Source organism: Arachis stenosperma, chromosome 6, assembly GCF_014773155.1.
Source record: "Arachis stenosperma cultivar V10309 chromosome 6, arast.V10309.gnm1.PFL2, whole genome shotgun sequence".
In the NCBI taxonomy this organism is placed as follows: domain Eukaryota; kingdom Viridiplantae; phylum Streptophyta; class Magnoliopsida; order Fabales; family Fabaceae; genus Arachis; species Arachis stenosperma.
The window spans coordinates 122,321,132-122,336,853 of record NC_080382.1 but is presented as its reverse complement, the minus strand read 5'-3'; the positions used below and the strand labels follow the sequence as shown (position 1 = coordinate 122,336,853).

Here is a 15,722-nt window from a genome sequence, read left to right as displayed (position 1 = left end):
TCAACATCAACATCTAAAACAACTCCTCTCTTACAACTGCATGTAAACACACAGCAAACTACATAATCATAACCATCTCAAACCCTCAACTCCCCAGAAAAACCCACCACATAAGGACCAGAAAACTCCTAACAAACGCATACAGAATATCTTCAGTCTAATCCAAACCCTAGCCTCAGTAGATGGTTCTTAGAACTAAGTCACCCTAAACCAACGGACACCAACATTGCAAAATCAACAGAAACTGTGAAAAAAATTAAGCCTTACCTATGGCAGTTACTGTTCCTTCCTCCAACTACGAAACTCCTCCGCGACCTCCTCCAACGTAGCAGGGCCTACTCTTCTACAAGCCTCGCACACACGAATGCTCGATAACGCCACCAAGTTCTGATCAAAGGATCTTTGGGCAGAGTACCAGGGTAGAGAGAAGACGAGAGATTTTGGAGCGAAAGTGGAAGAGGTTTGTTACGAGAGAAGAGAAGGGGAGAACGTTTGAATATCCACATGTGGCTCATAAACGACGTCGTTCCACTGATTTTGGGCTGAGGGTATGAAACTACGTCGTTTTGCACCTCTCCACGCTGGCACTTAACGTTCCACCTCACCAAACGTTAGCCACGTCACTACCTCAGAGGACGGAAGGACAAACTCGACCAACGTGAATAACTTTCGGGGACGACTTTGATTAATTTTATCTTTCGAGGACTAAAATGGAAATCGGGGTATCTTTCAGGGACGATTTTGACTATTAACTCAATTTCATTGACACAATATACCGTAATTACTTTAATAATCCAAAAAATTAGTTAATGATAAACTTTGAGGTACCAAAAATGTTTAATCATCAAAAACAAAACTCTAAGACTAAAATCATGGCCATTTTTTCTGCCTTTCTATCAACTCCACCAACCATAAAAAATGCAGAAAAAGAGAGCAAATAATTCAAGTTTAACCCCACCGTGACTCTCATTGTTCATACGAACTCCAGAAGACCCCATGCCACCACTGTCAATCCCTCCTAGTACATGGTTTGTACTATGCATGGAGTAGTGCTGGTGCCAGTGTCGGTTCCCGTGCTGGTGGTGCCATGGGTTGGTTCTAATGGAAGTGCCTTATTGATAGTGTGTTTGTCTTAGGTATTGTAGTGGTTTCTGCAACACTACATAAGAAATTTTTAAACAGAAATTTTTTTAAATAACCCATTGATGGTGTGTTTGTCTTGCGAACAAGTCCTACTGGATGCTTTCATTTGTCTTCTCCTCAGCGACGTCAAAACGGAAGTGATAGAGAGAGTCTTATGAGAAAAACACAGTCTCAGTGTTACTATGAGAGTGGATGGAAGTGAGAGAGATTGTGGTCAATCTTACTAATTGAAATAGGGACTCCAAAATAGCATCATTTGAACTACTGTCTGTCACACTAAAAAATGATGTCGTTTCAATGTTGACCTATCACTTAACCTGCCAGGTTAGTTTTCATGACTAACGTGACTAAACTAAAATTATAAAATCATTGTGGAGATGAATTTAATTAAAAAATTTGTTTAAAGATCAAATTAGAGATCATACAATTTGTCAAAAATTAATTTAATTATTTACTTAATATATGGCCAAAGAGACTGATTGGACAATGAAATAATTTGAAATTTTCATTAGTATCATTTGGACAGAATCTTAATTTGATCATGTGAACTTAAATGTATATTTACTTAATAAATTTTTTTTTTAAAAAAAAAAGTTTAATTCTTAGTACACAAAAATCATTTAAAAATGACATGAGATACTCAAATAGAATAACAAAAAATAAATTAAATTTTTATATTAAATAATAAATTAAATTTTTATATTATATTTAATATAAAATGTATATGATTAAATTTTAGTATTATATTTAATTTAATTTAAAATCACAATAATACCATATATACAAATATTTTTATAATCAAGTTAGTACAAATCTAAAACATAATATTGGACTTCCACCATTTGGCATTTTGGATGATTTTGTTCTTTTAAAAGGAATTAATATACCTAAAATGTGCATTCTTACCATTCGTTTTGGTGTATGAGTCATCCGTTAAGTTTGCGTTAGAAATTTATTTACTTACAAGTGGGAGGCTTGTTCGTAACAATAATTTAAAACTAAAATAAGATTTCCGCAGCCAGGATTCGAACCTGGAAATTCAGCTTTTGACATCTTCCAAAGTGCTACTGCAGATGATGTGTTATGGTAATGCAAAGTAAACTTTAAATAGTGAATTTGTGAATTAGTGATTTGCAATTTATGAATTATATCATTTAGATTAATTTGAGTGGCACTCGTACCTAGAATTTTCATTTGAAACATAGAAGTACCTAACTAAAAGAACTGATAAATATTTTTGATGATTTAGAATATTAGATTAGATAAATTAATGGGTTTTTTACGTAAATAAAATAAATTAATACCAAAATTATTGGATTCCCCTAAATCAAATTTTGAAACATAAATATCCTCTTTCTACTATTATATAAATCGTTTTAGGGGCATGAGCATTATATAATATGTTAACCATAAAAAAAAAATTACTTGTTAAAAATAATCTTAGAGAGATGAGAGAGAGAGGGCGAGAGAGAGTGTGGGGGGGAAACACAGAGAGGGATAGAACTAGGTATCGGATCAAGGATCCTAGAGTCTGGAATCGAGAAGAGTATCGGCGGCTAGAGAATGAGTCCTTCTCAATCTTCTTGGATAATCTCCCAGAAGACATTTCGAAGAGAGAACTATTCCAACTGTTCAGCTGGACTGGACGCATAAACGATATATATTTATCACGCAAACAAAAAGGTGATAATATGTACATTTTTGCGTTCATAAGATATACTACTAAGGGAGGGGCGTTGAAGGCTATAACAGAAATGAACCGAATGAGATTGAGGGGTAAGATTGTGTCTGTTGGAGAAGCAAAATACAGGAGGACGTCGGATGCAAAGGACATGATGAAGGAACAGCCAGGAGGGTTGATAACTCAATCACAAAGAGAACGAGAGAAAGCCCAAAATTCCATAGCTAACTGCTCTAAGGACATGCGAAAAGATGGAAAAGTCCAAGATCTACACGGGAATGGGTGGTCGAAAAAGTTAGAGGTTGCTGTGGTGAAAGAAAACTTGATCTGGTTACAGAAAAGCATTATAGGTGGGATGACGACGGCTATTGACTTCAGGTCCTTACGGGATATGGTTGCAAAGAGCTTGCCTCATGTTATTCAAGTACGCGAAATGGGAGCGTATAAAGCTATCTTGACCTTCGATAGCCTGTTGAATGCTGAGGAGACATACACGTTCAAAATGAATAGTCTTTTACAGATATTTCATAACGTCTGGAGGTGGGACGAGTCGGAGAAAAGTGAATCCAGACGAGTGTGGCTAGAATGCTTCGGGGTACCGTTACATGCTTGGTCAGTAGATACTTTTAAAATGATAGGCAGTCAATGGGGTGAGGTGGTTGGGTGTGACAGAGAGACGGAATTGTGTAGTTCATTCAGTGTTGGTCGTATCCTAATTGATACCTGTGCCATGGATGTGATAAAAGAATGGATCCATGTCACAATAGGCACCAGTGGCTTTGACGTATTGGTTAAAGAGGTAGGCCAGGAAGTATATAGTATGAGTTGTAGCATGGAGAACTCAGCAAGAGATACAGTAAGCAGGAATCCTTGTGAAGACGTATCAACAAGGGAGTGTGAGAATGTTCTTAAAAAGTCAGAAGATTTTACAAATTTGCTAGTCAATGGAGATCAGGCAGCATCAGTAGTCATGGAAGTGGTGCGAGAGGAGGTTGAAGATAAGGGTAGGGTGGTAATTTCTGAATCAATTTTGAATGAGTGGAATTATGAGCATTCAAGAAACATTCAAAGTAATTTGATAACGTATCAGCCAACTTATGGTAATAAGGAACGTGTGGCAGATTTGGTGGGATCTGAGGAGAGTAACGAAGCTGATTCTGAGTGTACAATTTCTTGGTGCTATAATTGTACTCATAAAGGCCTGGAGATCGAATCAATATATGATGGTAATAAAAGTAGCACTGTTGGGGCTCATTATATTAATAAACATGATGTTAGCTATGTGGCCCAATGTGGCCCAAACGAAGAAAGGTCCAGAAAGGGCGCTGATGGAAGGAGTCTTGGGCTGGGTCACTCCAAGCTGGGTCGGGTTGGCAAGGGACCCGACAGAAGCAACGGGCTAGTCATCCAGCCTACGCCGCAAGTGATACATCAAGTGGGAGGGACTGAGTGCGACAGGCCTGACGGGGATGAGACTTGTGACGGTGAATGCCGTCTGGTGCTCTCCGATGAGATGGCTTCTCGGCGCCATCGGAGCAGTGCGGTAGGGACTGTGGCGAAGACAGGTGCACTGGCCACCAGGGTTGAGGAAGACAGAGAAGCCCACGAGGACACAGCCAAAACGCCGCGGGAGGCGATGCAGGGAGAAGCCACGCAACTTGCCTTCGGTGGTGCGCCGACTAGGGGTAGTGCCGACAGTGAACGAGTAGTAGCAGGAAGGAGCGGTGATGAGATGGCGAGGGTTTATTGTGTTGGTACACACCATGAACGCGTTGATGGAGCAGTGATAGTGGAAGAGGGACTGCAACGGGTTGGGGAGGTAAACTCAGGGGACAATGATGGTATTTTTGATGAAGCCGATTCTGAGAACAGGGAGGTTAACGAAGATTCAGCCAACAAAGGTCTAGAAACTAACCTTTCGGACGGCAGATTTGGTGATAAGGAAGGTTACCTGCAGGAAGAAGGAAACGGTATTGATGAAGAGGAGAGGGACAGTAATTGTTCAAGGTTGGAAGAGCAGCGGATAGAAAACTTAAAGACTTGGGAGTTAGCAAAGGAATCTGGAGCATTGTTATATGATGAAGAAGATGACATCATGTCTATTCTACAAGAACAAAATGAGGAAATTGCGCGAAAAAGACGGATGGCAAAGTTGAAGGCTAAGGCAAGACGAAGCAGGCCCAAAACTCATAAAAAGGTGTGTAATAATGTTTTAAAATGATTATCTGTTCATGGAATGTTAGGGGGTTAAGAGGAGATAGGAAGTGTAGAATGATAAAAGATCTCAGGAGAAAACACAGACTGAATATGTTAGGTGTAGTTGAGATGAAAAGGCAGACAGTAACGAGATTTGATGTGTTGAAATTATGGGGAAATAATGCAGGGTGGGAGTATGTAGAGTCTATTGGAGCGTCGGGAGGACTGGTGCTAATATGGGATGATGTTTGGTTTAAAAAGAGAAACTGCTACAAGGGAGAGAGATGGCTGTGCGTTGAGGGAGTACTGGCAGAAAATAGTAGTAGCTGTGTGTTTTTCTTAGTTTATGGTGCCCACACTCGAGATGCGAAAAATATTGTGTGGGAGGAGTTGAGTTACGTAGCTGGACTGTGCCAGGGTCCCTGTTGCTTCTTGGGGGACTTTAATGAAATTGTACAACTGGAGGAGAGGCGAGGTTCTGATAGACTACCTTTGTCAGCGGAAGATTTTAAGAGTTGGATAAACGACATGGGGTTGGTGGACTTGCCGATTACTGACCGGAAGTTTACATGGTTTCGAGGACGGTCATGCAGTCGAATTGACAGAGCACTAGTTAACTTAGAATGGTTTGATGTGTTTCCGGAGACTCGATTGAGAGGGGGTCCACGGGGTCTCTCAGATCATTGTCCTATAATTGTGGAAGATAAGAGACCTAGAGACGGTCCAAGACCATTCCGAAGTTTGGATTCGTGGTTTACACATGGAGATTTCTTAAGGATGGTCAAGGAGGAATGGAGAAGCATAGGAGAGGTACAATTCATGGATAAACTAAAGGCTTTGTCTAATCCGCTGAAAAGATGGCATAGAGACAAGTTTGGTGACATGGACAACAAAATCATGAATTTTGAGGAAGAGATCAAGAAGATAGACGATAGGGTGGGGGATGGGGAGTATGATGGAACGGTGGAAGCAAGAAGGAGGGCACTAGTGGCATGTTGTGAGAAATGGTATGTGAGGAAAGAATTACACTGGAAACAGATGTCAAGATCTAGGCATGCGAGGGATATGGATAAGAACACGAGATATTTTCACAATTTAGCGTCTGCAAGAAGGAGGAATAATAGGATCGACGCGCTGGTTATTAATGGAAGATTGATAAGGAATCAAGCTCGGATTAAACTTGCCATTAGGGGATTTTACAAGGAGTTGTATCACCAAGAGAAGTCTCCCAAGATGGGTTTCAGAGATGGTTTGGTAAACAAGATCAGTGAGGAAGATGCACTGGCTCTAGAGAGGCTACCGACACTCGAGGAGGTTAGAGAGGCAGTTTGGGATTGTGAATCATCCAAGGCGCCAGGTAGTGATGGCTACAACGTGAATTTTATTAAAAAGTGTTGGGACGAAATTGGTGCTGACTTTACTGCTGCAGTTATGGATTTCTTCCAATCATCCAGGCTACCTGCAGATGCTAATGTCACTTGGGTGGCGTTGGCCCCCAAGTTTACTGGTGCCAAGGAAATCAAAGACTTGCGGCCAATCAGCATGGTGGGGTGTGTGTATAAGGTAATTTCGAAGATGCTGGTAAGGAGAATGCGAACAGTCATGCCAGGATTGGTAGGAGAGACCCAGAGCACCTTTGTAAAGGGTCGGAAGATACATGATGGGGCCTTAATTGCGTGTGAAACGGTTCAGTGGATCAAACTGAAGAAGAAGCAAGCAGCAATTATAAAGTTAGATTTCCAGAAAGCATACGATAGAGTCAAGTGGAATTTTGTTGACATTGTCCTGCAAAAGATGGGGTTCGGTCGAAGATGGAGAGGTTGGGTTCTGGAATGCATCAGTACGTGCTCGATGTTAGTATTGATAAACGGCTCGCCTTCTAAGCCATTCAAAATGGAAAGGGGCTTGCGACAAGGTGACTGGTCGGCGAAATTGTGAACAATACTTTTTCACAACTCAAATAATCCCCGGTAATGGCTCCAAGAACTTGGTGGCTCAATACCATGGCATTACACAACTTCGCACAACTAACCAGCAAGTGCACTGGGTCGTCCAAGTAATAAACCTTACGTGAGTAAGGGTCGATCCCACGGAGATTGTTAGTATTGAAGCAAGCTATGGTCATCTTGTAAATCTTAGTCAGGCAAACTCAGATGTATATGGTGATGAACGAAAATAACATAAAAGATAAAGATAGTGATACTTATGTAATTCATTGGTGTAAGAGCTTCAGACAAGTGTATGAAGATGCCTTCCCTTCCGTCTCTCTGCTTTCCTACAGCCTTCATCCAATCCTTCTTACTCCTTTCCATGGCAAGCTCGTGTAGGGTCTCACTGTTGTCAGCAGCTACCTCCCATCCTCTCAGTGAAAGCGATTGCATATGTCCTGTCACGGCATAGCGGAATTCATCTGTCGGTTCTCAATCAGGCCGGAATAGAATCCAGTGATTCTTTTGCGTTATCACTAACGCCCCGCCCTCAGGGTTTGAAGCACGTCACAGTCATTCAATCATTGAATCCTACTCAGAACACCACAGACAAGGTTAGACCTTCCGGATTCTCTTGAATGCTGCCATCAGTTCTTGCCTATACCACGAAGACTCTGATCTCACGGAATGGCTGGCTCGTTTGTCAGACGAGCACTCGGTTGTCAGGCGATCAACCATGCATCGTGCAACCAGAAATCCAAGAGATATTCACTAAAGCCTCGAATGCTTGTAGAACAAGAATGGTTGTCAGTCACCTTGTTCATAGGTTGAAGAACGAGTGATATCTTAGATAAAGAACAAGCGGAGTTGAATAGAAGAACAATAGTAATTGCATTAATACTCGAGGTACAGCAGAGCTTCACACCCTTAATCTATGGTGTGTAGAAACTCCACCGTTGAAAATACATAAGAACAGGGTCTAGGCATGGCCGAATGGCCAGCCTCCCAGAGGTCTAAGATAGCATAAAACAAAGATAGCTACCAAAGTCTCTTAATACAATAGTAAAAGGTCCTATTAATAGTAAACTAGTAACCTAAGGTGTACAGAAATGAGTAAATGACATAAAAATCCACTTCCGGGCCCACTTGGTGTGTGCTTGGGCTGAGCAATCAAGGAAATTCGTGTAGAGACCTTTTCTGGAGTTAAACGCCAGCTCCCATGCCAGTTTGGGCGTTTAACTCCAACTTTTATTCCTGTTCCGGCGTTTAACGCTGGAATTCCTGAGGCCGGATTGCTTCGCGGGTTTGGGCCATCAAATCTTGGACAAAGTATGGACTATTATATATTGCTGGAAAGCCCTGGATGTCTACTTTCCAACGCCGTTGAGAGCGCGCCAATTGGGCTTCTGTAACTCCAGAAAATCCACTTCGAGTGCAGGGAGGTCAGAATCCAACAGCATCTGCAGTCCTTTTTGGTCTCTGAATCAGATTTTTGCTCAGGTCCCTCAATTTCAGCCAGAAAATACCTGAAATCACAGAAAAACACACAAACTCATAGTAAAGTCCAGAAAAGTGAATTTTAAATAAAAACTAATAAAAATGTACTAAAATCTAACTAAAAGATATCAAAAACATACTAAAAACAATGCCAAAAAGTATACAAATTATCCGCTCATCACAACACCAAACTTAAATTGTTGCTTGTCCTCAAGCAACTGAAAATCAAATAAGATCAAAAGAAGAGAATATGCAATGAATTCCAAAACATCTGTGAAGATCAGTATTAATTAGATGAGCGGGGCTTTTAACCTTCTGTCTCTGAACAGTTTTGGCATCTCAATCTATCCCTTGAAATTCAGAATGGTTGGCTTCTTTAGGAACTCAGAGTCCAGATAGTATTAATGATTCTCCTAGTAAAGTATGATGATTCTTGAACATAGCTATTTATTGAGTCTTGGCTGTGGCCCAAAGCACTCTGTCTTCCAGTATTACCACCGGATACATACATGCCACAGACACATAATTGGGTGAACCTTTTCAGATTGTGACTCAGCTTTGCTAAAGTCCCCAATTAGAGGTGTCCAGGGTTCTTAAGCACACTCTTATTTGCCTTGGATCACAACTTTATTTCTTTTCTTTTTCTTTCTTTTCTTTCTTTTTTTTCGATTTTTTTTTCGGTTTTTTTCTCTTTTTTTTTTTTTTTTTTGAATAGCTTTTTCTTGCTTCAAGAATCATTTTATTGATTTTTCAGATCCTCAGTAACATGTCTCCTTTTTCATCATTCTTTCAAGAGCCAACATTCATGAACCACAAATTCAAGATACATATGCACTGTTTACACATACATTCAGAGAACAAAAATATTGCCACCACATCAAAATAATTAAACTATTATAAAATTCAAAATTCATGCAATTCTTCCTTTTTCAATTAAGCACATTTTTATTCAAGAAAGGTGATGGATTCATAGGACATTCATAACTTTAAGGCATAGACACTAAGACACTAATGATCATAAGACACAAACATGGATAACATAAAGCATAAAATTCGAAAAACAGAAGAATAAATAACAAGGAAATCAAGGAATGGGTCCACCTCAATGATGGCGGCTCTTTCTTGCTCTTGAAGATCCTATGGAGTGCTTGAGCTCCTCAATGTCTCTTCCTTGCCTTTGTTGCTCCTCCCTCATGATTCTTTGATCTTCTCTAATTTCATGAAGGATAATGGAGTGTTCTTGATGCTCCACCCTTAGTTGTCCCATGTTGGAACACAATTCTCCTAGGGAGGTGTTTAGTTGCTCCCAATAGTTTTGTGGAGGAAAACTCATTCCTTGAGGAATCTCAGGGATCTCATGATGAGTAGGGTCCCTTGTATACTCCATCCTTTTCTTAGTGATGGGCTGATCCTCATCAATGGTGATGTCTCCCTCTATGTCAACTCCAACTGAATAACAGAGGTGACAAATGAGATGAGGGAAGGCTAACCTTGCCAAGGTGGAGGTCTTGTCCGCCACCTTATAGAGTTCTTGGGCTATAACCTCATGAACCTCTATTTCTTCTCCAATCATGATGCTATGAATCATGATGGCCCGGTCTATGGTAACTTCGGACCGGTTGCTAGTGGGAATGATTGAGCGTTGTATGAACTCTAACCATCCTCTAGCCACGGGTTTGAGGTCATGCCTTCTCAATTGGACCGGCTTTCCTCTTGAGTCTTGCCTCCATTGTGCGCCCTCTTCACATATGACTGTGAGGACTTGGTCCAACCTTTGATCAAAGTTGACCCTTCTAGTGAAAGGATGCTCATCTCCTTGCATCATAGGCAAGTTGAACGCCACCCTCACACTCTCCGGACTAAAATCCAAGTATTTCCCCCGAACCATAGTAAGATAATTCTTTGGATTCGGGTTCACACTTTGGTCATGGTTCTTTGTGATCCATGCATTGGCATAGAACTCTTGAACCATCAAGATTCCAACTTGTTGAATGGGGTTGGTGAGAACTTCCCAACCTCTTCTTTGGATCTCATGGCGGATCTCCGGATATTCACCCTTTTTGAGTAAAAAGGGGACTTCGGGGATCACCTTCTTCAAGGCCACAACTTCATAGAAGTGGTCTTGATGCACCTTTGAGAGGAATCTATCCATCTCCCATGACTCAGAGGTGGAAGCTTTTGCTTTCCCTTTCCTCTTTTTAGAGGTTTCTCCGGCCTTTGGTGCCATAATGGTTATGGAAAAACGAAAAAGCAACGCTTTTACCACACCAAACTTAAAATGTTTGCTCGTCCTCGAGCAAAAGAAGAAAGAAAGGAGTAGAAGAAGAAGAAATGAGGAAGAGGGGAGGTGGTAGTGTAATCGGCCAAAGGGGGAAGAAGTGGTCTTTAGGTTGTGTGAAAATGAAGGGTTGAAGAAGGGTATTTATAGGAGAGAGGGGGGTAAAGGTTCGGCCATTTGAGGGTGGGTTTGGGAGGGAAAGTGGTTTGAATTTGAAGGGTGAGGTTGGTGGGGTTTTATGAAGGATGGATGTGAGTGGTGAAGAGAAAGATGGGATTTGATAGGTGAATGGTTTTTGGGGAAGAGGTATTGAGGTGATTGGTGAATGGGGGAAGAAGAGAGAGAGTGATGGTAGGGTCCTGTGGGGTCCACAGATCCTGTAGTGTCAAGGAAAAGTCATCCTTGCACCAAATGGCATCAAAATCCACGTTTTGACCCATTTCTGGCGTTAAACGCCGGGCTGGTGCCCATTCCTGGCGTTTAACGCCAGGTTGTTGCCCTTTACTGGCGTTTAACGCCAGTCTGGTGCCCTTTTCTGGCGTTAAACGCCCAGAAAGGTGCCAGACTGGGCGTTAAACGCCCAACTGCTAGGCTGACTGGCGTTTGAACGCCAGCAGCATCTTCCTCCAGGGTGTGCTGTTTTTCTTCCTGTTTTTCATTTTGTTTTTGCTTTTTTCATTGTTTTTGTGACTTCTTATGATCATCAACCTACAAAAAAGATAAAATAACAAAAGAAATAATTAATTATAAAACATTGGGTTGCCTCCCAACAAGCGCTTCTTTAGTGTCATTAGCTTGACAGAGGACTCCCATGGAGCCTCAGAAACACTCAGAACCTTGTTGAAACCTCCCAACACCAAACTTAGAGTTTGAATGTGGGGTTTCAACACCAAACTTAGTTTTTGGTTGTGGCCTCCCAACACCAAACTTAGAGTTTGACTGTGGGGGCTCTGCTTGGCTCTGTTTTGAGAGAAGCTCTTCATGCTTCTTCTCCATGATGATAGAGGGATATCCTTGGGCCTTAAACACCATGGATTCTTCATTCACTTGAATGATCAACTCTCCTCTATCAACATCAATCACAGCCTTTGCTGCGGCTAGGAATGGTCTGCCAAGGATGATGGATTCATCCATGCACTTCCCAGTCTCTAGGACTATGAAATCAGTAGGAATGTAATGGTTTTCAACCTTAACCAGAACATCCTCTACAAGTCCATGGGCTTGTTTTCTTGAGTTGTCTGCCATTTCTAGTGAGATTTTTGCAGCTTGCACCTCAAAGATCCCTAATTTCTCCATTACAGAGAGGGGCATGAGGTTTACACTTGACCCTAAGTCACACAAGGCCTTCTTGAAGGTCATGGTGCCTATGGTACAAGGTATAGAAAACTTCCCAGGATCCTGCCTCTTTTGAGGCAGTTTCTGCCTAGACAGGTCATCCAGTTCTTTGGTGAGCAAGGGAGGTTCATCTTCCCAAGTCTCATTTCCAAATAACTTGTCATTTAGCTTCATGATTGCTCCAAGGTATTTAGCAACTTGCTCTTCAGTGACATACTCATCCTCTTCAGAGGAAGAATACTCATCAGAGCTCATGAAAGGCAGTAGCAAGTCCAAGGGAATCTCTATGGTCTCAGTCTGAGCCTCAGATTCCCAAGGTTCCTCATTGGGGAACTCATTAGAGGCCAGTGGACGTCCAGTGAGGCCTTCCTCAGTGGCGTTCACTGCCTCTTCTTCCTCCCAGAATTAGGCCATGTTTATGGCTTTGCACTCTCCTTTTGGATTTTCTTCAGTGTTACTTGGGAGAGTGCTTGGAGGGAGTTCAGTAATTTTCTTGCTCAGCTGACCCACTTGTCCTTCCAAATTCCTAATGGAAGATCTAGTTTCAGTCATGAAACTTTGAGTGGTTTTGATCAGATCAGAGACCATGGTTGCTAAGTCAGAATTATTCTGCTTAGAGCTCTCTGTCTGTTGCTGAGAAGATGATGGAAAAGGCTTGCCATTGTTAAACCTGTTTCTTCCACCATTGTTATTGAAACCTTGTTGAGGTCTCTCGTGATTCTTCCATGAAAGATTTGGGTGATTTCTCCATGAAGAATTATAGGTGTTACCATAGGGTTCTCCTAGGTAATTTACCTCTTCCATGGAAGGGTTCTCAGGATCATAAGCTTCTTCCTCAGATGAAGCTTCCTTAGTACTGTTTGGTGCATTTTGCATTCCAGACAGACTTTTGAGAAATCAAATTGACTTGTTGAGTCAATATTTTATTCTGGGCCAAAATGGCATTCAGAGTGTCAATATCAAAAACTCCTTTCTTCTGACTAGTCCCATTGTTCACAGGATTTCTTTCAGAAGTGTACATGAATTGGTTATTTGCAACCATTTCAATCAGTTCTTGAGCTTCAGTAGGCGTCTTCTTCAGATGAAGAGATCCTCCTGCAGAGCTATCCAAGGACATCTTAGATAGTTCAGAGAGACCATCATAGAAAATACCTATGATGCTCCATTCAGAAAGCATGTCAGAAGGACATTTTCTGATTAATTGTTTGTATCTTTCCCAAGCTTCATAGAGGGATTCTCCATCCTTCTGTCTGAAGTTTTGGACTTCCACTCTAAGCTGACTCAATTTTTGAGGTGGGAAGAACTTTGCCAAGAAGGCATTGACTAGCTTTTCCCAAGAGTCCAGGCTTTCTTTAGGTTGAGAGTCCAACCATATTCTAGCTCTGTCTCTTACAGCAAAAGGGAATAGCATCAGTCTATAGACTTCAGGGTCAACCCCATTAGTCTTGACTGTGTCACAGATTTGCAAGAATTCAGCTAAAAACTGATGAGGATCTTCCATTGGAAGTCCATGGAACTTGCAATTCTGTTGCATTAGAGAAACTAATTGAGGCTTAAGCTCAAAGTTGTTTGCTCCAATGGCAGGGATAGAGATGCTTCTCCCATAAAAATCAGGAGTAGGTGCAGTAAAGTCACCAAGCACCTTCCTTGCATTGTTGGCATTGTTGTTGTTTTCGGCTGCCATTTGTTCATCTTCCTTGAAGAATTCGGTCAGGTGCTCTAAAGAGAGTTGTGTTTTGGCTTCTCTTAGCTTTCTCTTCAAAGTCCTTTCAGGTTCAGGATCAGCTTCAACAAGAATGCCTTTGTCCTTGCTCCTGCTCATATGAAAGAGAAGGGAACAAGAAAATGTGGAATCCTCTATGTCACAGTATAGAGATTCCTTTAAGTGTCAGAGGAAAAGAGAAATAGAAAGAAGAAGGAGAAGATAGATTCGAACTTTAGTTAGATAAGGTTCGAATTGTGCATTGAGAAGGAGCGGCACTCCATAAATAGAAGGATGTGGGAAGGAGGGAAGTTTATTTTCGAAAATCAAGTGAAAAATTTTGAAATTATTTTGAAAAACATTAATTAATTTTCGAAAATAAAAGTGGAAAAGAAATTAAGTGATTTTTGAAAAAGAATTTGAAATTAGAAATTAAGAAGATTTGATTGAAAGTTATTTTGAAAAAGATGTGGTTAAGAAGATATGAAAAAAAAATGTGATTGAGAAGATATGATTTGAAAACTATTTGAAAAGATATGATTTTAAAAACAATTTGAAAAGATATGATTTTACAAATTGATGACTTGCCTAACAAGAAAAGATATGATTCAAACATTAAAAACCTTTCTCAACAGAAAAGGTAACAAATTTGAGATGTTCAATCAAATCATTAATTGTTAGTAAGTATTTTTTAAAAAGGAAAGAAATTGATTTTGAAAACATTTGATTGAAAAGATTTGATTTGAAAAAGATTTGATTTTGAAAAACTAAAAAAATTTGATTTTGAAAACAAAATCTTCCCCCTGCACCATCCTGGCGTTAAACGCCCAGAATGGTATACATTCTGGCGTTTAACGCCCAAAATGCTACCTCTTTGGGCGTTAAACGCCCAACCAGGTACCCTGGCTGGCGTTTAAACGCCAGTCTGCCTTCTTCACTGGGCATTTTTGAATGCTCAGCTTTTTCTGTATAATTCCTCTGCAGTATGTTCTAAATCTTCAATTCTTTGTATCATTGACTTGAAAAGACACAAATTAAAAATATTTTTGGATTTTTAATAATCAAAATGCAACAAGAATCAAATAACAATGCATGCAAGACACCAAACTTAGCAGTTTGTGTACTACTGACACTAACAATATGAGAATGCATATGAGACACAAAAAAAAATACTTCAAGTCAATAGAATTCAAAGATTAGAACACAAAATATATGCATGGATTCGAAAAATATAACAAAGACATGCATTTGACACCAAACTTAAGATGAGACTCTAGACTTAAACAAGAAATGTTTTTGGATTTTTATGGTTTTGTAATTTTTTTTGTGATTTTCGAAAATTTAAGTGAAAACATCAAAATTCTTAATGAGAATTCTAGGAATCAGTGCAATGCTAGTCTAAGACTCCGGTCCAGGAATTAGACATGGCTTCACAGCCAGCCAAGCTTTCAAAGAAAGCTTCGGTCCAAAACACTAGACATGACCAAAGGTCAGCCAAATCTTTAGCAGATCACTGCTCCAAGAGCAAAATTGATGAGAATCAACAAGCTCTTGTGGTGATAAGTTGAAACCTCGGTCCAATCAGATTAGACATGGCTTCTCAGCCAGCCAGATTTCAACAAATCATCATGAAACTCTAGAATTCACCTTCAAGAATTTCGAAAAAAAATTAATACCTAATCTAAGCAACAAGATGAACCGTCAGTTGTCCAGCCTAAACAATCCCGGGCAATAACACCAAGAACTTGATGTTGTTGCCGGATCTTGGCACTGATGTTACCAAAAGCTTGCTCAAAACTTGAACAATCCCCGGCAACGGCGCCAAAAACTTGGTGCGCGAAATTGTGAACAATACTTTTTCACAACTCAAATAATCCCCGGTAATGGCTCCAAGAACTTGGTGGCTCAATACCATGGCATTACACAACTTCGCACAACTAACCAGCAAGTGCACTGGGTCGT

The 15,722-nt window shown here is 40.6% G+C and overlaps 1 non-coding gene across 1 annotated transcript; it reads left to right on the top strand.

Moving 5' to 3' along the window:
- Positions 1 to 13,230: 13,230 nt before the first annotated feature.
- On the top strand, positions 13,231 to 13,336 carry LOC130938575 (small nucleolar RNA R71). Its single transcript, XR_009069736.1, has one exon. It is a non-coding gene; the product is annotated as a small nucleolar RNA R71 (small nucleolar RNA).
- The last annotated feature ends 2,386 nt before the right edge of the window (positions 13,337 to 15,722 follow it).